This window comes from Varanus komodoensis, unplaced genomic scaffold (assembly GCF_004798865.1).
Source record: "Varanus komodoensis strain SLA01 unplaced genomic scaffold, ASM479886v1 scaffold35, whole genome shotgun sequence".
Classification (NCBI taxonomy): domain Eukaryota; kingdom Metazoa; phylum Chordata; class Lepidosauria; order Squamata; family Varanidae; genus Varanus; species Varanus komodoensis.
The window spans coordinates 4,021,699-4,048,529 of NW_025335856.1; the positions used below are offsets into that span (position 1 = coordinate 4,021,699).

The 26,831-nt window shown below is 47.2% G+C and overlaps 1 protein-coding gene across 1 annotated transcript in view; it reads left to right on the forward strand.

Annotated features, from left to right (window-relative positions):
- Positions 1-14,549: 14,549 nt before the first annotated feature.
- POU2F3 (POU class 2 homeobox 3) overlaps positions 14,550-26,831 on the forward strand; it is a 55,603-nt gene continuing 43,321 nt past the window's right edge. The window contains exon 1 of the mRNA XM_044439587.1: positions 14,550-14,560. The gene's annotated coding sequence lies outside the window, so the exon portion shown is untranslated. The remainder of the gene's footprint in view (positions 14,561-26,831) is intronic.

Below are 26,831 nucleotides of genomic sequence, written 5' to 3' on the forward strand. Positions count from 1 at the left end.
CATTTTGTGAGAATGCACACAACAGTTTCAAAATTCCACTTCTGCCCACTGATTCCACTTCTGTGGGTTCCATATATTAGTGGCACATTGTTTGGGTTCACACTTCACACAAGCAACCCTGCTTGGCTTCCACAGTGTTCCCTTTCTTTGCCTGAATGTGCCTGACAGGTGATCAGGTGGTTTCTCCACGAGTGTAGTTTCTACCCTTTTCACTCGGTCCCCCCACTGTTACCTGAAATTCAGTCCTGTGCTGTGTGTCCAGAGCAGCTCCTGCAGCTGCCGCTCTTTCCAGAAGACTCTGTGGTAGCTGCCTACCAGAACCATAGAAACCATGATGCCAGGTTTGTACAACCAGAGAAACCATGGTGAAGCATGGAAACCATTGGACAGACCGTTGTTTCTTATTGTAGGTTCTTATAACCAAATATACCGTGTTGAAATACCATGACAGGGTTCAGACACACAACAGACCATGATGTGCAGGAAACCACTGTGGCTTGTCATGTTGTGCAAACCCAACCATTGTGTTACGACGGAAGGAGACAAATTTACAAAACTGACTTGTAAAGTATTGCCAGTTCCCCTTTTTGCCAAGCTCCCTGTCCTTTAACCACTGCACATTCCCAAGGCTCAGATTCTACCGGGATGGAAATGCAATGATGAGGGCAGCTTTACATGGGTTTGATCTTCTCCTGTTGGGCAGCTGCCTGGGGGGTGGGGCGGGGGGTGAAATGCTGTCAGGAAAAAGCAGAGATGATGCCAGCTGCAGTGTGTGATTGCACCTCAGTGTTAGCTTCTTCAGTGCCATCTCCACCTTGTCTAACCCTGGACCACGTTGTGCCTTCTTTATTTTCTCTGCTTAACTCCGAACATTTCAGAACATTGAAGTTGAAACCTGCATTTCCAAATAATTGTATTTTTTTAACCTTTCTCACAGAATTATTTTTGTATGTCTCTCTCGGGGGACACAATGTGTGTGTGTGCGTGTGTATGAAAGAAAGAGTGAAAGTTGTTGCTTGGGATTTTTTTTCTTTAAAGTGCCACACAAAGTGAAACAAATATGAGACTTGAATGAAAGTATTTTTAAACAAATTATTTATCATATGTAAGAGGAATAAACTGATTGAAAAAGCCATTTTTATGAATTGCTGCCTGTAAGTCATGCTCATTTGGAATTTCTGCATCTCTGGCAGTAGCTGAAACGCAACTTCATCATGTGTATATCTAGATCTAAGAATGTTGTGTCAAGTTTATTATTTATTGAAATTATAAGAAGGACCACACTGATCTTCACTGCTACTGATAATCTTAGAAGCAGAGATGCTTGTGGAATTTGATCTTTATGAATTCAAATAGTGCCCAAAGCTGCATCTCTTAGACTGATGTATACATTAAGCTACCCATCATGGAGGGAAGGCACACAGGGTGCTGTCATATATCCAAAATCCTACAATTCCCAGCATTCCCCAGCCAGCCAAAGGGCCTAGGGGATGCTGGGAGATGTGGGACGTTCCATCTAAATGTGCATAGGTTCATAACCTTGATCGTGTCTACAAATTCAGAGAATATTTTGTTTTTAATTGCAGGTTGATATAAATATGAAGCAGGACTATCAGGAAAAACATGATATGGACCAAAATACAGGCTGATTTCTCCATTCCTGTTTACAGTGATACAACTAGTGATTTTTGTACTAGGGACAAAGACACACGAGAAACAATGTTGGCTAAAGTCAGAATAGAATAACTGCTGGCTTTTAGAAGTTTCCAAGGGAAATTCCTGGTGGAGGAGGCTATTGACGGCTGCTAGTTATGATGGCTCAGTCTTTTCTCCGGTATCTGAAAGGGCCACAGTGTTACTGGGGTTTGGTTTGGTTTGGTTTGGTTTGGTTTGGTTTGGTTTGGTTTTTTTCACATCTTGTGCTCATCCCACAGGAATCTGGTTGATCACTTTGGGAACAAAAGGTCAGAACAAAGTGGCTTTGGCCAAATCTACCATGGCACTTCTGTGGTTCTAAAAGTGTTCTCTGGGAAATGCTTCTCTATCATTCAGTGCAATCAGCCATATTCTGCACTGAGAAAACTCTGCAAAGATGCCAGTTTTCATATATGCAGTGTTACAGAAGCCATTTCATCCTGCCGTTTATTTACCAGCAGTCTTTCTGTCTCCCTGACATCTTTGTGTTTTTGACATCGAGCTGAAGGAAGAGGTCCTTGGCTCATGAAAGTTCTCCAGGTAGCATCAATCAATGCATCTCATTATTGTACTGTCTAGGTTTTTCCTTTCCCTAAATAATCAACTCAGATGTTTCTCCCTCTTGCACTGTTCTTTCATCCACCTAAAAATCTTGCAAATATATACCATGACTCCTGCACTTGCCCACAAGGGGGCACTGCTGCACCTCAGGTGAACTTTCCTGCCTTCCTGCATCTGTATCATGGGTGCCGTAATTTGCTCCATTAAACATACGGCTTGGCATTATGTGGCACCAGCTATACCTTGTTTGGAGGAAGTGCGAAGGGGTGGAATCCAATCATGCAAACCAGCTTTGGCACTGGATCTGGCTATCTGCTACAACGGAACAAAGTAGATTTCCCTGCGTTGAGGAACAGAGAAATAAACAAGTTGAGAACACATGTATGTGGAAATGTACTGGTTCAGAGGGAAGCAATAAGTGGGACATTTAATATATCAGAGCTTCCCAGGCTGTATAGGAAGGGCTTGGTTCATAGAATATGCCATCAATCCACTTGATTGATTCTGCAAAGCGCTTGGCGCTTGCACTCTTTCTGCTCCATTTCAGCCACAGCTAAACTTTGTGTCGTGGTACGGGCAAGAAGGGGCGCTCACAGGGAGTGGGGACAAGTTGCTCATCTGGAGCAAGCAAGAAGAGAGTGTGCCAAACATACATCTGGGCAGCTGCAGAGACACTAAAAGCATAGTAATAGAAAAGCAGCTCCTGCGTTAAACACGAAGGCGGGCCCAAGATGCTGGAAGGAGCTAAATGCTGCACTTGTGTGATCCGAGGAGGACCACGAGGGGGCGCTGCGTATCTGCCTCTCTGTTGGGAAATGGGCAAAAAGAGGTGGACAGCTCCGGTGCAGGGCAGAAGCAAAGGGAGGCTGCCAGGCGCTTGCCACATTCTGCCTCCCCACAGAGAATTCCTCGAGCTCCTTGTCTTCTCCTTGCAGCCATTCCATGTAGCCTCCTTCTTTTGGAAACCCACTGAGAAAGGAAAGGTAGAATCACTCCACTGCGAAAAGTCCTCTGTCAGCAAACGCTAGAAGGCTACATGGCCAATACTGAATCCGCTCACAGCAACCCTGGCCGACTTGTCTCCTCCAGATGCGCTGAACTCCCTGGAGCTACGCCTGCAGGAGCAAGCCGGGACTTACACAGCAGTCCAGCACCTTTGGAGGGTCCCAGTGGCCTAAGGCTGACAAAATCTTCTCATGGTGCAAGCAATTCACTCTGCATGGAGAGAAAGCCCGTAGAAAGCAAGCCACTTCTTCCTAGGTTATCTGGAAGCACAAGCAAGAGGGCTGCTTCTAATAAGAGGAGAGGTTCACACTCTGCTGGTGGGACTTACGGGCAGTTGCAACACATCTGGGGGAGGGTGCCGAGCTGTTGGCAGAATCCAGCGGGGCTGCATCTCCAATTTCAGAAGCAAAGGTCCAGGGCAGATTTGCATAAATCTTTTGCAGGGAGCCAGCCTGGCACAATTTGCATACGGTGTGGGCAGCTTATTCTCAGATCGTGCCCCCAGCATGACCGGTTTTACTGTGCTCCCCCTTCTCCTGAAGCCGCACACTCTGGAAATCTGCAGCACTGCAGTCAAGGGCGTCAGCTGCCTTGATTAATGGCCTTCCCAGCTTCTGCACCTTGCCGGTGATGATACTGGAGGGGACGGGTGGCCGTGGGGCTTGCCTTACAGGGGGCATTCCTCTGCTTGAAAGAGTTCCTTATTTGAAAAGCTGTCCAGTTTTGTTCCAGCTTTAAACTTTAACCTTTACTCCGGGCGTGTAGAGAAAGAAAAGCCCTGCCCAGATCATACTATTTTTTGGCCTCTGGATTTTGGTCAACTTCGGACTTCTTCTAGAAGACAGTTGATTGTAGAAGAGCGCACTTGCCTGCCCAGTCAAGACCTGGATGGTCGAGTGAGATTGCCTTCTCAGCCCTCACCTAGACCCAAAACAAGGTATGATAGCCATTAGCTTGGCTTCCAAAAACAGAAGGGAGGATGTTTCTGTTGACTGCCAATGAAGTACAAGATCTGAGTGGATTCTTCATGGGCAGAAGCAGATTGTCCATGAGTCCCAAGGTCTGAGCTTTCAGGAAGCCCATGCGTGCTGTTCGCAGAAACACACAGGTTTGATCAGCCTTTTCCAACCTGGTACCCTCCAGATGTCTTGGGTTCAAACTCCCAGCATTTCCAACCAGCATAGGCAATAGTCAGCATATTCTAGACTCATGGGGCACTGTAGGGGCACTATAGGAAAGGTACTCTCCGGTGCACTTGGCCAGCTAACTCACCCCCACAGGTGGGGAAGTAAGGCAGGCCTTGGCTGCTGATCTTAACATTTGAGCAGGCTGATGTAAGTGAAGGCATCCTTCAGCTTTCATGTTTAAGGCTGTAAGTTTACAAAGAAGCGCTTTGAATTGGGCTTGGGAAATCATGTATTACCAACAGGGAGCTGGTGCAGGACCATCACCTGGCTCTCTGCTCACCTTGGGCAGGTGTCTTCTGTCTTAGCTGGAATTTCCAAGGCAACCCCCTATACAGTAGCCCAGCCAGAACGTCATTGTTCCATGCAGCACTGAGTCCGCATGTTTCTCGTGCACTAGGTATGTTCTTGTGTGTTGCTCTGAAAGGGGCAGCTATCTTGCCCACCACTTTGCAGGGAAATCAGTGGCCAAGCTTCGGAGCATCATTGGCTTTCAGTCCCTGGAGATCCTGTGTGAAAACCTACGAAACAAAGGCTCAGTCTTCCAGGGAGGCATCTCAGCCCAGGATGGCTGGACAAGGAGGCCTGGCCAGGAATGCCTGCCCTCCAGTCCCTCCGTGGCCATCAATCTCCCCACCCCCCGCAAGAAGTCTTGCCTCCACCCTGCCTGTCTCTCTGGGCTTCTCTGTTTGCACAGATGGATATTGCAACGCATGCTTAGTCACCAAGGTATTGCAATCAGACCCCACCGCCGCTCTCCCAGGGCTGCTTGGGCTGTGGGATCGAACAGGGATCTCCTGGATTCCTGCCTTCTCGCCCGCCTTGGGTGTTTGAGATCAAAAGCCCTCTTGGGGCCAAACAACAGTCAGGAGAGGCCTGCTTTTCCCTGCACGGAAGGCTCCGCTCAGCAAGCCCGGGCAGGCGCCTGACCTGGCTTCCCTCCATCTTCAACGTAGGAGGGAGCCAACCCCATTTTTCAAGCAGGAGGAAGCAGATCCATGAGGCACCCCCTTATTCTCAGCGAGGGCCCCCTCATTAGTGGGGCTGCAAGCTCCATCTCCTGTGCAAAGCCCGGGGGAAGGCCTGCCCCCCTTGGCCCCAGCTCCCTTCTTCCAGTGCTGGAAGGAGCCAACCCAAACCGAGTTACTCATATGCAAATCTCCTGCTTTGCATGGGCCGCCCGCCAGTTCCGAGGATGTAAAATAAAATCATAATAAAAAGAAGATTGCCTGGGATGCGAAGTGTGAAGGGGGTGCGGCCCAGCCCGGCACTGTTCTCACCTGCCTCAATGTGGCAATGAGCATTGCCGAGCCTGGGGAGCTGGAAGTGGCTGGCAGGAGAGGTGGCGGAGGGAGAAAGGGAAACTGGCAGCCCCACGGGCTACCTCGCTGGGCGGGGGCTGGCCAGGTTGTGGCAGGTACTTTTCCCCCAGCAGGATGGTGAACCTAGACCTGGCGCATGCAGGTAAGGGCCTCCGGAGAGCAGGCGAGGGGGGTGGCTGCTGTGGACTGCTTGGAAGGCTGGGGAGCCAGGGCTGGGTGACTCCCAGCTTGGAAAAGCCCCAGTGGGCCCCGGAAGCTGTCGGTTCTCTCTGCGTTTGGAGGAGTCTGGTTGGCACAGCTGCTGGGAAGTGCCAGATCACGCTGGGTGGGTTGGGTGCTGGGAATAAAGCAGGCAATAGGTGGGGAGGGGAAACCCGACCGGCCCTGGGCGCAGGCTTGCGTGGCACATCGTACTCCTTGTCCTGGAGGCTTGTCCATTGCTCTGCTGTCTGATACCCGGTGCTGGTGGTGCATGGTGGACTTCCATCATGATAGAAGGATGGTCTTTGCACATGCTCAGGAATGCCACTCACTCCTTTTGCAACCGAATTTGAAAAGAAATTGAACAGAATGATTCAGCAGCTAAACTGGGACTCTGAAGATGGGAGGCGGAGTCTGGTGGCTGAGAAGACAACAGGAGTGGCTTGCAGATCCAAGCAGGTGATAAACGAGAAGTGTGTCTCGTGTCCGCACTGATGGATTGTTTTCTTTGGCACTTCCCTCTAAAAATAATTCCAGAGATAGAGTTTGCTTTCCTTATGTTTAGAGAAGCTCATTCACCCAGTTGCCTACCTTTGTCTCTTTCTGGCTTCTACTGTGTGCCCAACATTGGCTACAAAGACAGAACTGGGATTCTACCATGTCCATGTGACAGTGACCTCCTTTAGGGGAAGATTGCCAGTAGAAAGGCAGGTGGAACTGACAGAAATGGTGGGAGCAATGCTTAATTACAATCCAAAAGAGCATGAAATGGATTTTAGCTAGCTTTCTTTAGTTCTTTCTTTGTTGCAAGTCTAAACTACCCAATAGCCAACGTTCTGGGGCATATGGCTTTGGTGATCTATTTTGACTGGAGAATGCAAAGGCCCCTGACCATGTGTTGAGTGCTTTCGCCTCTCATTACTAAGTAATTCTTGATAGCATCTCTTGATCTACAGAAATGCACACTTTGTCTTCTACAAAGGACCTGTCCTTTTAGAAATTAAGCACCGAATCAAGGCATTGTGATAAGTAATGCAAGGCGCCCTGGATCCTTTATTCCCTGGAATATTCCCGCCATTCCCACACTCTGGCATCACATGTCTGGGACATTCAGAGGGTTGTTCACCATCTGAGTGTCTTGCAATGTTGGTTATTACCTGGAACAGTCTTCTTTGCCGATCAGTCACTATGCTTCCAAAAATAATATTCCAAAGCTCCACTGATTTGGGGGCACTAATCTGTAAGAGCCTCTTAGCAGTGGTTTTCCTCTGATCAGAGCATTCTCTCTTGAAAAATTCCATGTAAAAGGTGGCATCCGAAAGTGAGGTTCCATGTGATCTCCTCAGCGTTCTCCACACTTTAGAAGTATCTAGGTTAGATTACTCAATGCACTCCACATACCTTGGAGGATTTCTTGGAAGCTACAAATAGTTCAGAGGGCTATGGGGAACTGGTTGATTAGGAGAGTAACTCACCAGCACCCAAGCACTTTCTGTTCATTTGGAGGCCAGTTCAAAAGGCTGGCAGTGGCTTATGGAGTCCTCAGCAGGCTTTGTAACCAGTATAGCCTAAGGAGCATATGGACCTCCTGGTTGCTGAGGCCTTTCTTCTATAGGGCGGTTTTTCCAAAGACATGGGGGCCATTCCCAGCAATGGAGACCTTTCTCTGCAATGGGCCCACATCTCTCTAATTCCCTTCCTGTAATTGTTTGTGTGGCACCAGCTCAACTGAGCTCTTTGAAGACTCCGGGTACTTCAGAGTAGTTGCTATGTTAAGCAGGGATGTGGAAAGGACATTTCTCCAGATGTTGCAGATCTACAAATTCCAGTATCCATTACCATTGCTGAAGCTGGCTGTGGTCGAGTGGAGCTGGAGTCCAGCTACATCTGGAGGGTCTCCAGGCCTCATTTGTCATGAAATTTGCATTTGTTTGTTGCCATTGGAGGTTGATAAATTGCTTTGCTTTGTGATTTTGATTGATTTTGTGACACGGCTGTCAATTGTGGAGGGTGCTTGCACTTGCAGGATGGAAAAGTGAGGTAAGCCTTTCCTTGAGCTTTTCTTTACGAGGAAGGCTTTTCAGTGGTGGCTCTTTGTTCTCAAATGAGCTCCCTGCTGAGGCCTGCCTGGTGCCAACTTTACTACCCTTTTGGTGCCAGGAAAAGACTGCCCTCTATCACAGGGCATGTAATTAGTTACTGGGCTCTGCTGGTTGCTAGATAGGGTATTATAGCATGTTCTCATTATAATATTTTTCTGCTTTGAATTTGGTTTTAAATTTTATATTGCTACCTTCTTATATATTTAAATGGTGTGTGTTCCACTTTTTTAAAAAAATATGCTGTTGTGAACCACCCAGAGAGCTGTGGCTGTTTGACAGTACAAAAAATAGATAGATAGATGATAAATAGGTATGCCTATAGTAATGGGTTAGTTAGTGCAGCAAGACCTCTGAGTCTATCTCTCGATCAGGCTTTTGTACAGAGAGCTGTAATTGCATTTCTGCATAAGTCTTTCATTAATACACATGTTCATTTCAGCAAACTGAGCCCTCAAGCTTATTTTTCTGCACTTAAAGGTATCTTACTTTCCAGGTAGATTCCAAACGCACCATCTGTGTGTGTGATGGACAAATGTCCAGATTCTTCCTTGTTCAGAGGAAGGGTTGGTACTTCATTTAAGCATCAAAGGCTACACGTTCAAGACCGTGGCAAGGAGCAGAAGCTTAAAGGTGTGAATACCATATTTTAGAGTTTTGTGGCAAGCATACCTTACTTTTTTCAAAGACATTGTGGGAGAAAGAGGATCTTGGATATCTGAACATTGAGATTGTAGAAGCAAGCAAATGTAACAAATTAGTGTTATGAAAATTGGGTGCAATTATGCTTCCCACAAAATAGAAATCGTTAGCTGGTTGTTGACATACTCTCTTTGTTTCCAGCTTTTAAACCCTACAGCGGAACCAATGCATTAGTTCTCTGCGTTGTTAGTACTTTAAAAATATATGGGTGTACAGTGCTATTTTTATCTGCTATTTGCCACAGCTTTCAGTGCCTTTGGTTTGTCCTTATTTTTCCCTGCACGTATAAATCAGATAGGATTTGTGTGTAGATAAGTTACTGCAGTGGAAAAGAACCACTGTTAACATTACCATGCATACATGCTGGCCTGAAAATTATTTTTTGGAAAATTATTTTTACATAAACTTACCTTGGAACAGCCTCAAAGAGTTGGTGGTTGAGTTCGCATGATAACCCAGATTCAAGGGTTTGATATGCTAAACCAAGGGTTGAGTGTAGGTTGTGATTGACCCATGAGATTGTCTGAACCAAGCTGCATTAGCAGACCACGGCTTGGCCAATATGATCAGTCCATGAAGAAAATCCATCATTTGTCATTGGTTTGTGAGCTGTGAACCCTCAGTGGGTCCCAGAAATTATGGCTGGAAGCTTGCTTCCAATGGAGGCACACAAGTCCTACCCTAGAAAAATATTGTAGATGATGTAACTTCAGATAGTTACTTTGGACAGCATCAAAAGGCCCTGCCGATTCAGAAACACCTGATGAGCTCAGTGGTTACCCTCCCACATTCTGGGAGCCATTTCACCTTTCCAGGCGGCCCCAGACAAAACACTAACCCGTTGGAGGATATTCACACATGCAAACATACTTATTGCTCTCTGCTGCAGAAGCAGGTCACTTTGGGCTACTCAAGCTCTAACTGAAAGCCCGCGTTCTTCCTCTGTGGCAGTGCGGGGGGGCATAGCAAGCCTTCAGGCAACAACTGCATCCCTCTCACCCGCACAGTAGCACCTTTGGCTTGCTAGCAAAGCCTCCTGGAGAGAAGCAGGAGGCCTCCTCTGAGGCTGTTACAGCGAAAAGCCGCTCGCAGGGCTGCAGCGGAAGCTTCAAAGGAACCCTCCGTGCGCCTCTTTTGCCTGTAGGAAGACTATTTCCCCGCCGTGCGAGTGCAGCAGGGAAGTTCTGTGGGAAAGCTGATGGGTGAAACCGGCTGTGTGTGGTAATGAAACCGAGTCGTCTGGCTGCTTTGCGCAAGACCTGGGGAGCCCGGCTCTCACTCCTCGGTGGTGTGGACTACGAAAGGCACATGTGAGGCCTGTGCAGTTGTTATCGTTCCCTGGCAGTAAGGGTGTGTTGGGGCAGAGCCACAGCCCACCTCCTTGGTCCAGCGGACCCAGGACATTGAAGGAAATAGCAAAGGTCTGCAGGACTTGTGAGCTTTTCTGTAACACGTCCGTGAAAGGGGCAGAAAAATGGGGGCAGCTGACTGGGCTAGCAACCCCGTCCAGTAACGAGCCCCTCAACATGTTATGGTTTCATCCCCTAAGGCGGCTGTTGTGCACTTCCTAAGCAGCCTCGCCAGCCACTCACTTGCTCCATAGCTCCACAGCTGAAGGCGTTTTCAGACAAAGAACTTCAGCGATGGTGGACTGGTGAAACACACGATCGACTCCTCTTACTGCGGCTGGGCTGTCTGGGGTTAAATTCATCTTAATTACAATCTGGCAGGCTAGCAACCGCTCCCAGCATCCCCAGCATAGCTCTCTCTTCAGCTCCTCTGTACCAGAGTCAGGCTGGGATTGGGTTGGGGCAGCCCCTGGAGAGTGGGCACTCCCAGCCAGGTTTCCCGAGCTGGCGTGATCTCTGAGATATTTAATCTGAATGGTGCATGAGATGCGGAAGTCTTCCCTCTGCATGAAAAGGTCAGCAGTAGGACCTTCTTAGCATGCAGAAGGTCCCAAGTTCAGTTCCCAGCCTCCTGCCTGAAAATCTGGAGGGCTATTTGCCTGTCAGTGTTGGGTTGAGGGACCCATGGATTTCTCTACACCCCATTGCTTCGTTTTGCATCAGCCTCGGTGTACTAGTCATGGCATGATTTAGTGCAAGTCCATTTTCATTTTGCTTCTGGCCTTTCTGTGCCACTCAATAGCTGAAGCTCCCTGAATGATTTACACAGACTGAAAACCTATCAAAAACCTGAAAACGCAGCACGTGTAGTGCAGAGCCATGCTGACAGAAACCTATGAATAGACGGCACATACACACACATATCCAGATGATGTTCAGCCATCAACAGTAAGGAAAATCCAGGACCTGATGTACTCCCTAAAGAAGGGGAAATCGTACCGCAGGTGCCAAAAAAAATGACCACGTTAGCTCCAGGAAGTCCTCTGCAGAGAGACCTTTCCAAACTTGAAGGCCATCCTCCTTGCTCTCAGAGGAGGCACCTGAAGAAGGCATTCCATGCAAAGCAAAGAGTGGGTGGGGTCATTGGCCTCTAAAAGGCACAGTGGCCCTGAGCCATGCTCGGCTTCAGAGGTCAAGACCATCCCCTTGAATCAGGCTGGGAAATGCACCGTCTCTGCAAGCAGGTCAGAATCAGGGCTTTCTTGTCCCTCTTATTAATCTGCCTGCTGAATTCTGCATGAGCTGAAGCTTCTCTCTGGACCACCTGCAAAGACAGCCCTATATAAAATGCATTGCAGCAATCTAGCCTAGGAGTTGAAATGTTGAGGAGATGAATATATCCCTTTTCTGCAGGTCCAGTCCCTATTCGTCAGCAAATCCCAAGCATGCATGGATGCAAATCCGTTTGTTCTTGCTGTTTCTTGGGTTATTCAGTTTGTTCAGTCCCACCTTGGTTGTGCTCTGCATGCATAAAGTTCCAGGTCACTGAAAAAGAGCAACTGATGGGAAAGACCCTTCCCATTGGCCAGAGTAGGCTAGATGGGCAGGCCGTCTGACCTGGGATAAGGTAGCTTGCCATGGTTGTCTTGCACTGCATGTTTCTTACCTCCTACTGGAATCAAGAAGTCCTCTCTGTTTCTGAGTGGGTCAGAACCTTTGTTCTTGTGAATGGATTAAGCAAATGCATGTGGAAGCAGAGGTTCATTGAGAAACTATTGACCACTGTACATTAATGAACCTCCAAGACCAGAAGCAGTATACTTGTGGATAAATGTGACTGCCAGAAGCAACTGCTTGCATGCCTTGTTTGGGACAGCACTGCTGTACAAGGCATTTATTTTGTGCATGTTAGTCCCTGCTTAAAGTTGTTTACAAGTTCTTTAAAGACATCATAAACCTTTTTTTGTATGTTAAAAAAGGTGGGGGGCTACAACATGCTGGCTGGAGGATTCTGGGGGTTGTAGGATTTTTCTCTTTACTAAGCAAGCATGGGGTTGCCCTTTAAATCTCCCGACAAAGAAAGTCACTAGGCAGCTGCAACGTCTGATAGAATTATAGACCTTTAAAGCCAGAAGGGAGCTCATGTTATGGATTTTCAGACTGCCTTTCAGGTTAAATCATTTTCCCAAGTCAGTAAAGCAATATAAGATTCTATCAAGGAAAAAAAAATCTGCCTGGATACATAAAAATAGAAGCACATGAATGAATTAGCAACATATAAGAAGAGATAACTGGAATAGTGTTGGCAGATAAAGTTGTTCTTCAGTGACTCAAAATCCTTCTGGAATTAAAAAAGCTCGTAGGACCCTTTAAGGCAGGTAAAAGAAGGCAGGCAGTTCTTGCCCATTTATGGCCTTGGAAGCCACCAGGAGAGGAAGGAAGGAAGGAAGGAAGATGCATCCATCAGGGCCCAACTCCAGGTATGGCATGACAGGACAGCTGCCCTGAGAACACAACCCTGTTCACCATTTAGCCCCTTGGAGTCCAGTTCACTGGCTGTACAGGTGCTGATTCATTACGGAGCTATTCATTGTTCTGCCCCTAAAATGGGCTGCATGTGCTCATTGGCTTGTGATTACAACTGCCCACAGCTTTGGCAATACCAGCCCTACTGTATCTTTCTGAGTTGGAACTTTCCTCCTACTTTCCATGTTCTTTGCTCAGCTTCTTGCTTCCTAAACCCTGGAATCCTCTTTTGCTATCCCTGGATTCTTCTATGATAATGTTGTATATACGATCCAGAAAGCTGCATCAATTATCTCTTCTGCTGGCTTAAGAGAAACAATTATACATGATGGGGTTTTGATCTCAGATTATCTTTTTTTAACGGGGAGCTCACCTGAACAAGCCAAATGGAGCAGGCATACAAAAAAAGTGTTATGAACCGATGCAAATTACCCTCCTGTTCTCAAAAAGGGAATTGGCTATTGAAAGCTTATGCAAATTGTTTTTGTTAAGGAAAGAAAGAGTGTTCTCTTCCAATTAGGTTGCATGGTGCTCAAATAGGCCAGAGGTACCCGGTGTATTTAAATGTGGCTGGTTCTGTGTTTAATGAGAAGAGATGGTGAGTGAGTCACATGCAGTGACAAGGGACAGGCTCCTCATTCTTCCCTGACTAACTCTGCAAGGATCTGGGATCCCAGGCTTTGGCAGCAGCAACGGTCCTTTCCAGGGTAAATTGTTTTAAATTGCAACAAAGCATCAGTCAGCATCAAGGCTGGGCCAGATGATGCGGAAGGATGTTTTGCTCCCTTTTGCACAGTGGTGGTTCCATCTCTCTCTATCAATAAAAAGGCCAAAACCTTTTCCTTTTCCCAATATTTTAAATGTTAATGTGTTTTATGATGGGGTTTTATTTCTTATAATTTGATGTCTGATGCTGTACTTTTATTTCATCGTATTACCATCCTGGGACTTTGTGAAGGATGATATATGAAAGCTTTAAATAAATAAGTATGAGGGAGAAGGCCTGAGAAGTTGAAATGGAGGAATCGAGTGTGCTTTGGACATTCCAGCTAGTGCAGCTTTGTGGTTTATTTGGTATTTATTTAGAATATTTCTAGACTGACTTCTGGGAGAATCATAGAAAGAGCAGAGTTGGAAGGGACCAGAAGGTCATCTGGTCCAACACCCTACCTGTGCAGGAAACCATGTTAAACTATCCCTCTCAGATGGCTTTCCAGCTACATCTTGGATGTCTCCAGTGTGGAAGAGCCCCTAGGTGAAGGGTTCCACTGTTGTACTGCTCTAACAGTCAGGAATTTTTTCCTGATAACCAGCTGGAACCTGGTTTCCTTACTTAAGTCTGTTATTCCATGTCCTGCACTCTGGGATGTTCTTGTCCTTCCTGTTTGTGGCAGCCTGTCAAGTACTTGAACAATGTTACCTATCTCCCCTCAGTCTTCTCTTCTTGAGGCTGAACATGGCTGGTTCTTTTGACCTCTCCTCAAAGGGCTTTGTTTCCAGTCTCCATATCAACCTGGTTGCCCTCCTCTGAATCCTTTCCAGCTTGTCTGCATCGTTCCGAAACTGTGGTGCCCAGAACTGGAGTCTGCACTCCAGGTGAGGCCTCACCAGCAGAAAGAGAAGACTTAGACATGGATGGAAGGGAATGGAGCAACCGGAGGGAGGGAACAAAGGAGTCCCCTGAGCTTATGAATATGCTATAGGCTGGATGCGTAGGAACTGGGCATTTGAAAGTCTGATGAAATATTATTACAATGAAACACTCACTGATGCCGTTTAGTGGAAGAAGCATGCATTAGCTGGGGATGGTGCCCCACTGGTAAAAGCAGCTTGTCTCATATTTTCAGATATCAAGATGAGTGGGAATGTGGCAGATTCCACAGAAGCACAGAACGAAGGCAGTCACATAGAACCTGGTAAGAGGGCCTCTTTTCTGTCACATCTGGGTTTTCGTGCCAGCTCAAGACACTGGCAGGAAAAATTCCAAGGGGGGAATGGGGGCTGGTAGGTGTTACCTTGCTAAGCTGGTGGCCATTATAGCTGTCCTGTTGGTGTCAAAATCTAGGATTCAGAGAACAGCTGAGGGACAAGTTCGCATGATTTGTTACTTAGTGTTCCCCATCTGTTTTCCTAAAAGGAAGCCAAGGTAGCTTACGTGATCCTCTTTCTCCTCTCCATGTTTATCCGCACAACAACCCTAGGAAGTAAGTTAGGCTGAGAGCCAACAGTTAGGCTGGGGTCAAGTGGGAACCAGAACTGGGTCTCCCCAGTCCCAGTCCAAACCCCCAATCACTTCTGTTCACTGATTCAAGCTGACCTGCCTCACAGACAGAATGAAAGTGCCTTTGATTTGGATCATAGGAGCATCACGGTTGATCTTGTGTTCAAAATGTTCTCCATCTCATGAATTGCGAACAAGTTTCGAAGAACTGGGAGTGTTTGGGGAAAAGACATCCAGGCTGAAATATTTTGCCTGGTTCACTCAGTGTCATCAACAAATACCACTTCAGTGTTCATCAGAATTGCTTGAAATGGTATTCCAGATATCAAATTACTTCTAATGAATGGATAAAAAATCCATCCTGCCTTTAACACACAAAGTAATAATTACTTTCACTGTTATGGGAAAACCTGAAACCTTTATAAGGAAGTTGCAATTTCCTGAGAAAATTGGAGTCTTTCATCTGTCCCTAGACAAAAATAGCCACTGCAGGTTTCTTTCCTCCTTAGAGATAATTTTGCTGTTTGCAGTGTTGCTGCCTTAATAACTGGAGAACTAGGCAAGGTGAGATCAACCTAACATATTAAAAAGGTGTTAATAAGGCTCATATGAGGCCTTTGCTAAGCTCATGAAAACCAACATGGGGAAAACCCTACGGGCTGGTGAGTTCAAATGAGAGTTTATTGCAGGGCTGTTTCCTTCAAAAGAGCCTGGGGACCCAGTCTTTGGAGATCAAGAACCTGGAAACACTGTCAGCACAGCACTCAGCTAATTTGAGATTTTTTTTTTAATATAAAGTTGGCCCATCAGCTGTCTAACGCCCTTTGTTCTCCTGTACCTCCAAATGATTATTTTGACTCTTTTGCGATAGCTTGGTTTGTTTAGAGTCCAGAATACCTTTCAGGTATCATGGGATCCTTTGCATCAAACTGTTAAATTCTATTAAATAGATAGTTGTCCAACATGGGAAACATTAGCTCACTGTTTAAATCCAGGAGTGCATTCTAGTGCTTTCAGAAAGTCATGGGAACTACCAAGTAGAAGTTTGTTTTTCACTAGCACCTGTGGTGAAATGCAAAATGTGAAGATTTTGTCTTGAGCATTGAGGTTCTGTCAATTCGTAATCTTAGAAGAACATGAAAGTGAGAGTCTTTTTTGGGGTTAGCAATTTCCAGAGGGTAGCAGGGAAGCCTAAAATTATCTCCTACCAAATTCTGGGCGCACTCATGTGGCCAGCATGACGAAACACCGAGGTGCCCAGAACGCTGTTACCTTCCCACCAAAGTGGTACTTATTTTTCTACTCACATTTCCATGATTTCAAATTGCTACATAGGCAGAAGCCGGGACAAAGCGAAGGCTCACCCCATTGTACGGATTCCAACTGCCAACCTTCCAATGAACAGCCCAGTGGCTCAGTGGTTTAACCCGCTGTGCCACCACATCCCTTAAAAATAATAACAACATCAAAAGCAGCTTTCAAGTGATGTTGAAAAGTTGCGTCTTGACACCATTTCTCTCAAATGGCCTGTGTTGTGTTATGTGAAAGCAAATGCCACATTTTTATTTGAGGAGATGCCAGTGGTGACAGAATCAGTGCTGTGACACACAGGGAGGAGAGGGCTTGAATCCCATGCCATGGTCCCCCCAATTCCTCCTACCCAAGATGGAAAAACTCTAAGAAGGATCTCCCATGGGCATTGCAAAGTCTGCCTACAGGTCCTTGTTGCAGCTTGGGTATTCCGTTGGGACAACCACACAGGACGGGTTTTCTGTGTCAGGGAAGGAAGAGCAGGCCATCCTGCAAAGCACGGTCCCCATTCTGCTTGGATCCCCCTTGGTGGCCTTTTCTGCTAAACAAAATGGCTTTCACGCACTTACCGAGTCGTGCGGTTTGATCCAAAGTAGGCCTGAGCATCTAGCCAACTGAGCTGGTTAGTTGCTGGTGGAGTTTTCATGCCGGAAAGTCCAGTGGGCATCCAAGTCTGACTTGGTCTGTGGCCATTCCTACTCTTTTCTGGGTATACCATGAGGTTGCCTGAAGCACAGTTTTTGAGCCTGATGTAATGAAATCAACTCCAAGCCCCAATTTAATTAAATCTCAAGCCCTGGACACCCTCTTGAATTGCTGTCAAGTATGTCTTCAAGTTAGCCACTTCCAGAGTTATTTCAGCAAGTGAAAATATTGCCAAGGAGACTTTGAAATGCCAATTCGGCAGGCTTTATGCTCCAGGGCCTGGGAGGTGGAGGTTGCGCCAATCTAATTGGCTGTTAAATTGGTCCAAAACTCCCTGTTAGGATGAGTCTTGGCTTGCAACTGGCTGCTGCAAATTCTTTCATTTAAAACTGGTGTGTTCATGCTGATGGATCTCCAGGCGTGAAACCATTTGTGGTCCCTCAAAAGAAAAGGAAAGGGGAAAGAGGCTGCCGAGGAAACTGGGGAGACTGTATGTTCCGGGCTGTCTTCTCTGGCCATGAAATGCTACAGCATATGCACACTGTGGATAGGAGACAGAAACATAGAAACGGAGTGAGTCAGAAGGGGTCTCTCGGGCTATCTATTCTGACCTCCGTCACCATAGCTACCTGCAGTGGATGTGGGACGAAATGCAGTTCAGGAATCCCTGGTAGGAGGAAGTCTGAGGAAAGCAGAAAGAAGCCAAGCGCACAGTCTACCAGGACACGATATAGAAGGAAAGAGGAATGAGGAGGGGAACGGGGAGAGGACCTTGACTCCTTCAGCAGCTCTAGAAGTATGGCCCTGCTTCCCCCCTCACCTTCCTTGGTTAGAGCTGAGGAACTGCAACAGGTGGTGACAGTTCACACTTGACACATCTCAGCCCTTCGAAACAGGCAGCCCGGATTTTCCTCACCGCACTGCAAGGACACAGGTCCATCTGAGCAGGGTTTCAGCCTGGAGGCACCAGATGAGCATGGCCAAAAAAAAAAAAAAGGTGGGGGAGGCACCGTCGGGCAAGTGAAGGGTGAGGTTTTTCAGGGAATGACCACATCAGGGAGCTTAGCTTTGGGCAACTGTTGGAAGAGTTATGCTGGGTTGGCCCAAAGGCCCTCCTGGACCAGCATTTTATCCCTGCAGTGGCCTAGAAGATGCCCACAAGACATCCACGGGTAGGACATGAGCACAGCAACACCTTCCCACTCCTCCTCCCTCCAAGGCATAGCCAGAGGCATCGTGCTTCGGACTCTGGAGGTGGGCTATACCCATCGGGGCTGGTAGCCATAGACCTCCCTGTCTCCAAGACCTCCCTGTCAAGGCGAGAGGTTCTTATATCTCCTAATATTCTCTCTCTTTCTCTCGCTCTCTCGTGACAAACTCTTCCAAAGCGCAATGTGGCATTTCTGTATTTGGTTGCAATTCGAAAAAGGGAGAGAATTGGACAATGAGCATGGCTTTTTCCAGCATGGAGCCAAAGCTGCCACTGTGCTACTCTTGGTGGTGTGATCGGGTGCCAGGATGCATCGCATTGCTCCCTCTCCTCTCTGGAGCTCCGGAGAGGGTTGCTAGCCTTTAACTCCCTTTCAACCTGGTACCGCCCCAAACACAGTTCCCACAGGCCTGAGCAGTGGGGCAGTTGCTTCCAGCCACCCTCCCCAAAGCTCGTTGCATGTTGAGAGAGAATGGTTGAAGCCCCGCTCTCTTTCTCATGGTGCCTGGCGTCTCTTTCTACTGGACCAGGCTGACCCTTGGCTTGCTTCCCCCTTCTCCTTTCCTTTTTCTTCTCTTCCCCTTCAGGAGACTGGGATGATCAGGGCCATCCCATCTGATAGGCCAAAATGTGTAGGCCGGGGACTCTTTGTGGCAAGCGTTCCTCTATCTTCCTCAATCACAACAACAAGGTTACACCAACAGGAGTGACTTTCGTTTGATAAGGGAGTGTGGTGGAAGGGTGAGGGAAGGAAGGCAAGGCCTTTCAGAGTACAACATAAATCAGGCAATGGTGAAGCAGTCCAAACACACCTGGTAATAACAAGTGGCTGCAGGCACAGCGAATGTTTGGATCATAAAAGAGGTATTTTCCATTACACTTCTCCTTCCACGTGGATAGAAAAGAAGCAGTCAAGAGGAACTTCCTTCAGGGCGGTCCAGTGCTGGAGTGGAACCAGGGTCATGGCAATCTGTTGCTTGCATGGCTTAATTTTTTAAAATCCAAAAATCCTGCACTAAAGGACATTCTCACCCATTCTTACATTAAATCTGTGGAAGGCAGGAAATTTTGGGGGTTAAAAAGAACCTTTGCCAATGCACATGCCTCAAAGTTCTGCACACCTGCAACATCCCAGGATGTTGGGACATTTACCCTGGATCTCTGCACAAGTGTTCCCTCCCCACCACCACCCTGGAGGATTGCTAAAGTGTCCTCCATCCATTACATGCTAGATTCAGCATGTTCTCTGGAACTGCTTGCCTTGCAGAAGGATGGTTGGTCTTTGTAAATGCTTCCTTTTTATTTGCTTGTAGAAGTCCTTGAAGAGGAGAACCTGAAACATTCCTTAGCAGCTGCAGTAGGTGGAAAGGAGGGCTCTGGCCACCTTTTCATGCATGCGCCCTGGGGAGGAGATGTCCCTCATCTTGATTTAGCATCTGGATGTGTTGGACCACTCCCATCGTCCCCAGCTAGCACAGCCAATGTTCGCCTGCCTTGGGATAAGGGGCGTTGCCATGGCACCCACCCGCAGGGCAGCTTTTGGGGGAGGTTTCGGTAGCCCAGGAGCAAGCTGCTTGTAGCCCTTCATGCCCAGCCTCAGTGGTCCTGCTGGGTTGGGCCAATTGTACCTGTAGACCTTGGAAGAGGCACAAGCTGCTCACCACCCAGGAGAGAGAACCAGGAGAACCCTCGAGAAAGCCTCTGTGCGTGGACCCCCTTTCTTCCAAGGCATCTCCCAAGAGGCTGTGGCACAGAACAAAATTATGTTTTGGTGCATCACGGGGGTGTGGGGGGACCCAAAATAAGAAAAAGGATTTGTAGTGAGAAGCCTGAGGTGCAATGGGGTTTTTTGGAAGTGGGATCTCCATGAGAGGTTTTTAAGCAAAGCTCAGATGGGGCACTGCAGGAATGAATTGTCTGGATCAACAGGAAGTTGGTTTAGATGCACCCCCAAGGTCCCGTCTACCAATGGAAAGCCGAAACAAAGAGTGCTCTAGCAAAGACCAGATCTTAGGCTGTCCCTGATAAACAGGGATATTTGCACTGTGCAGAAATGAGATGGGCAGCTGGAGGAAAGAGAGGAGTTTAGCACAGCTTTTTGGTATGAGGATTGTTACAGGACATGTGTGTTCCTAGTTTAGTTTGTGATGTGTTGAAGGGTAGATGGCAAATTTTTGTTGTTGGCATGGTGCAGGAATCAGGTTAACTCTTTCTTGTTTGCTCAGGGCTTATAAAGCTGTGATTAATTTTAGTCAGCAGTCGTATTTTGCTATTCTAATCGCGATTTCTGCCCTTGTTTTTGGTGGCTGTTCTATTTTAATATTGTGGGTTTTACGTGATTGTTCACTGCCCTGCAATGTATTGACATAGGCTGGTGTGCATAATGTAACACATGCACACACATCTTGCACTGAACATAAGCAAAGTGCTTTTCCTAGAGACTAAGAGGCCTTCTTAGTTAAAAAAAAAAAGGCACATAATCCTGCAACATTATGTTCTCCTTGTATAAGCCTTCTACCCTGCAACTTTGCCTTTGAACAGTTTCTGTGCTCACATACGCAAACCTTCTTTCAAGCAAACTCTCTGGGTGGATTCCAAACTTCTGTATAATAGAAACAAACAAACAAACAAGACCAGGAGGGAGGGAGGGCGGGCCAAAGTGGCCATCATCTGGTTGCCATGGCAATTCAGAGCTTGCAGACGATTTGCATATGGCAGCTGATTTCCATAGTGGAGCCCTGAATGTGGCAGGAGAACATTTCCATATGCCCAGCACCCCTTGAAGTCAGTTGGGGTAGAGATCTGAAGAGGGGAAATATTTGAATTTCAAATGATGGCGATTGCATCGAAACATCCTGGGATGGAAAGAGGACAAAAGGAAGGAGCAGGGGTGGAGAACAGGAGAGGGAAGCTAAGAAGATAAAGACTTTATTTAAAAATGGTTCTGGATGCTATTAAAAAGGGAAGTGTGTATGCAGGTCCTTAGCCAGAAATTCGTGGTGGGTTATTCCCAGTACCTAGTACAGAGGGTGATTCAGAAGCTTGGTTTGCACTGGAGGTTCCTTTGCTTTTGCATGGTACCCATGGATGCCCAGTAGCCTCTTGTGACTGGGGTAGTTTGAGATTTAATTAACCCTCTAATAACCTTAAAACAAGCCATGGTTTGTTGGAGGGTTGTCTAACTCTTGAACAGCTCCTTCTGCCTGGGTTTGAGCTATACAACAAGGCACCACAAGCTAGACATCCAGCACAATGCAGAGGCCCCTGGGGGAATTTAACCATGCTGGATGGTCATGTCCTTTGAACCAGGCCACTGTGTGGGCCTCCAGATCTGTTTGCCTGAGGCTCCCACCATTCTTGGTCAATGTAGCTAATGGTGAAGGATGATGAGAGTTGAAAGCCAAAAGAGGGCTACAATTTACCAATGCCTGCTACAAAGACATTCCTTTCAGAGTAGAAGAGGGAGCCCTTGGTACATCAGGATGAAGGGTTCCAGGCCAGCCTTCTCCTCCATGGGCTAGTTTTCCCTGTTCAGAAAAGCTTTGTTGTCGTGTTTGGTACATAATTCCCCACTTGTATTCTGAAGAGGTACGGTCAAAAAAAGTATTTACTACCTTATCTGCTGTTTAGGAGGATTGGAGTAATATGGTTGTAGGGAAGGAGCATCACTTTGTTCCGAAGATTAATTCGTTACATGAATTACAGTTTCAATAGATTTTGGTACATTTTCTCTTGCGCTATAATTTATTTGAGCTGTCAGGTTCAAAGCTATGCCTTGCAGGTTCTCATGAATTGCATGTAGGACTCTGGGATCTTCTGTAGAGTTAGAACAGGTTTTGAGCAATTGCTTAGTTCGCAGTCCTGTGCCCAAGAAACAGAGCTTTGACCCACACTAGGAGGGACAGGGGAATGCGACTCCATTCTCCTTAGGGGATTGGCCGCAGCTCTGTGGCAAAACTCTTGCTTTCCATGAAGAAGGTGGGAAAACCTTCACATCCAGAATGGGCTGGGGAAGACCCATTGAAAAGCCATTGTTGGGCCCTGTAGGTTGAGTAAGAGCCAATGCTCTGACACTGGATAAGGCCATATCTGATATCCCAGCCTTAATGAACTCAGCTGGACTTACTTCCAAGTAAACACATGAGATTGCACAGCGCTTCAAACTGGCAAGCCCTTCCTTAAAAAACAAATTAAGAAGTATTGGGTTTAGAGTACACTTTTTCCCTTAGAATAAGCCCAGTGCTTCTTGAAGAAAAAAAGAAAATTGATAGGATCCGGATCAAATTAGCTGACCTTCACACTGAAATAATAACTGCAATTTAAGTCATGATTCCTTAGTTAGAACTTGCCTGTTTTTGAGAAAAATGCTCCTGACAGCTCATTTTCCTTGTTTTCTGCTTTCCATTTTGCTGCTGTTGTTGCTTTCCCTTTGGTGGGTAGAATGTGTGCCTTTCCCACACCAGAGTTCCTTAACATGGCAGCAAAGGCTTCTTTGGCCTGTGCTTGTCCTCAGGAAGCCAAGGGTGTCACCTTCTTGCTTGTCTTTCACTGGGACTGATCAAAGAGTTGTGTTGCTCAAATTAATGCGGGGAGACCTGGAATACCATTCTCGAAGCCCATTCAGAGGCAGAATAGACCTTCCTTTGGGTATCCTCCCTGCCTCCAAGAAGCCAATGATTTCCCAGGCTAAGTTGACCTTGTTGTGGCCTTGTCCTGGCAGATCATGGTGTTGGTGCTTGGCGTTCCACACCATTGTCAGGTGTGAGGTAGGTGAGATTCAACATGGCCTGCATCAAAGGGCTCCTTGGATGGGGCTGTGGAGGCCCAGCTTTGCATGAAGAAGATTACTATGTCAGCCCCCTGGATGTCCAAAGACAAGCAGCCGAGAGCAGTTGCCAGCCACAGCAGGTCAGTGTTGGTGTAGGTAGGTTAAGGAGCTGGCAGGTTCCTCGTTGAGGTAGGTTCATAGTTAGGTTCTTAGTTGTGAATAGACTCTATTTCTGCAGCCAAGTACCTGCTTGCCCTGCAGAAGGTCCCAATCTCAGGCTCCAACAGCCCTGCTCAGGAGGAGCTTAAGTCAGGGCCAGGTTATGGAGGGCTCATGGGTAACTTGCCCTCAGTGGTCCTCCTCAGCATGACTCAGCCTTCCCACTGCTCTTGTTCTTCATCCTCTTTCCCATCTTCTTGCCTCTTCAGCAGACATTTGCCAGTACAGGATGGTCACATGAATTCCCAGAGAGGAGGAAATGTATCCCAAAAGAAATGTCCAAAGAGGGCACCACTGTGTACAAGATTTGCATACACTAATCCAGATGCATAGATGCAAATGTAGCAATTAAACAGCAGTGCAGAGCATCTCACCATCGTCAGGAGCAGTGTGAGCAGGTGACCTGTGAGCCCAGCTCAGCCTCTTCGCCTGGCGCTGTGGACAGGCAGCTTTGGGGAGTGTTTGCTTTTCCTTCAGTGGGTCCTTCATCTTTCAGCCAGGCCTGGGCTGGACAGCCCTGGAAATATTCCATCAGAGGGCTTTGACACATGGCCACACACGAGCTGTAGCTCCTCTGAAGGAGTCCCACCACCCTTGTGTGTGCAGCCATTTGCTGGTCGCCAGAGTGCGATTCACCACCTTTGGTCTTCTTCACTGGCCGCTTGGAGAAGGGAGGCAGGCCAGTGATGTCCCGGGGTTGGTCCCTGGCAGAGGGCATCTGGGAGGGGGTTCTCTCTGCCAGTTACCTCGCACATACCCATCCAAATGAACAGCTAGTGCGGTGCCATACCAGACGGCCATGCCTTTTCCTCGATGCTGGGCAGGCAGTGTGGAAAAGCTTTGCCTGAACACCCACTGCCAGCCACGGACAAGTCGTCTGGCTCCCTGCAGGGCCCTTCCACGTTCCCTTTGTCAAGCCGAGCCAGGGCTCCTCCTGTGTCCTGCCCTGCGAGCAGATGTGAGGTCAGGCTAGACTGGGGCAAGGGGTGCATTTGTGTGTGTGCAGAGGAAACGTTCAGAAAAAGCTGCTGAGGACTCGCCTCCTGCTTTGGAAGTGGATTTCAAGGTCTGGCAGACCTCTCCAGGCACAGCCTGGTCACCATACCTGAACTGCAAGCTCTGGGTACAGAGATGCCGTCGCACAGCCGCACTGCTCTGCCCCAGAATGGCAAGTCGGAGCCCTGTCAGCCTCGGGCAATTCGCCCCCATGAATCTGTGGCACAAGCAGAAAGCTGGGGCAAGTGCGTGGGATGCCAAGGTAGCCGTGGGATGGCGGTTCAGATGTCCACTGCAATCCGCCAGGCCAACAACACCATGGCAGGGCTACTTCTAGTCGAGGTCACATGCTGTGGTCCATCTGACACCCAGTATGGGATGCAAACCGCCTCTTGCCAGCAGAGGCACCGGCACTCACAAATCTTAAAGCACCTTCATGGGTGACACAAACACCCCCTTTCAACGAGTGCTTTTGTAATAGAGAAAAGAAAATAACATAACTTTCATCTACCGCCTTAATAAAACCCAGTCTTCCCTACTAATGCAATTAAGAGGCATTACTCATTTATTATGACTTTGGCTCTGAAACAGTTTTCAGTTGCGGGACTCTTGGGTTGTTGTGTGAGAACTGCACATCAGGTGGTTGGGCATAAACACTCCTTGCTTGTTGTGGGGCAGTGCAAGTGGGAACAGGAACGCCAGTCTGGGGTGGACTTGCACTCCCCCTTGGGAATGTACCCAAAGTGCTTGCAATTGTCAACAGCGATGTTTCTAGTCCTTGCTGGGAGTTAAGACAAAATTTGTTTACTTTTTGGTCCCTAAGACTGCCAAAGAAATTTAATGAATGTGATTTATGAGAAGTCTTTTTGTTAGAACTTATTGCCAAACACTTGATCAGGTGATGCTTTTACAGGGCAAAAATTCAGGGTGGTCCAATGAAAATAATTCACAGGTGGTTTGGGACAGACCAAAGAAAGTACTTCAGATGGTGGGATTCTATGCATGTCTGCTTAGAAGTAAGCACCACTGAATTTTATGGAGCTTACTCCCTGGTAAGTATACATAGGACTGCAGCTGGATTGAACAATCCCGTACTCCCATTAAATGAAGAGCAAAGAGATGCTACTTGAAGGCCAGGTGTCAAAGCAGCTTCCCCTATTGGAGGGACAGCAAAAACATAGAAACACAGAAACAGAGTGAGTCAGAAGGGACCTCCTGGGCCATCTAGTCTGACCCCCCACTCTGCTTATGTTGTACCCAACACAGAGCGCAAAACTGATAGACATACCTGCGGTTTCTGCAGAAAGCCTGTTAAAACAGCCATGCAGGTACAAAGAGAGCCAACCTGCTTTAGGTCACTCATGTTTCCATGCCCCCAACATGCAAGAGTTGCACAGAAGTAGGGCAGCAAGGAAAGACACCCCCAAAGTGGTCTCTGTTAAAGCAGCCCTGGACACATTCTGGTCTGAATCCCCCCACGGGCAAAGCATTTTATCCCCCCACCCCATAGGATTCCATGCAGCAGCAACCAGCACGAGATCTCTGTGGTGCAAGTACAGAAGAAGCCACTGGGGAAGTCACAGGTTCAAACCCAGCAATTTCCTTCCCCTGCTTACGGGGATCACACATGTTCCCAGGACCCTGATTGAAATACCTGCCCAGGTAGTGAGGTGGCAGGCTTTTTCCTTGCCCGTGAGGATGAGGGCCTCTTCTGTGTGAAGGAATGGACACTGACCCCTGGTTTTATGCATGTGAACAGACAAGGCATTTGCACAGAGCAAGGGCAAGTGGAGGGACATGAAAGAGGATCACAAAATCTTTTCATTGCCGCTTATATCCTTTAAGAAAGGGGCTCTTTCCTAGCACCCAGAGTTGAACCGATGTGGGTTGCTGTGGGGTGTTTGTGACTGGAGCCTGGGTCGGCAGGTCATCAGGGAAGGGAAGGGAAGGGAAGGGAAGGGAAGGGAAGGGAAGGGAAGGGAAGGGAAGGGAAGGGAAGGGTCGTCAGGGCACCCACGTTGGCCCGTATGTGCCAAGCTATTCTGCACAAATGCTCGTTTTGCCCCCAACATTTCCCCTGCTGCTCCTTTTCTTTTCTAAAATTCAGTTTCCCTTGGACTTAGAAAGGTCCTCTTCTGTGAAATTCTGTTCATCCTGAGCGTTCCATTTTTTTGTTTAAGTTTGCATAAAAATTCACAAGCATTTTTTTGCACATTTCTTCTGAACTGCCTAACATACATATTTGGGGGAGCAGTTCCCCAAATATAATGCACTTCCAAATATAATGCATATTATTTTCCCTGACAGATACATTTTAATGCATTTTTAGACAATTTCATAGCACATTTCAGAAAAGTGCAAATTTCCAAAGGTAATTGAGTTTTGGTTCTCAGTGTGCATAATTAAGAAAATTTGGTTCAAATGTGCATAATTAGGAAAATTTGCATTGTTGAGGGAACTACCCATCCCAGGTGGGATTGGTTTTTTTCTTTTTCTTTTATAGAGTCATTCTTCACTGCAGTTTTTTAACTACTTTTCATTCGTTTGTACTTCTTTTGATACAATTGTATGTATTGTTTCTGGAGACTGCATTGTTTTTATAGACTGTTGTAAACCACGTAGGAAGTGTCAGCTATTGGGCAGTGCAGAAACAAAATACATACTTATGTGCATGCATTCACACATGCGTACCATTTGAATTGAACATATATCTCTTCCGTTTTTACATTCTGCCCAGTCCTACAGGCCCTGGGCCATGGAACCTTCACTAGAGGGCCGAACCCTATATTTCCTTATGAGATTTATTGCCTGATGTTG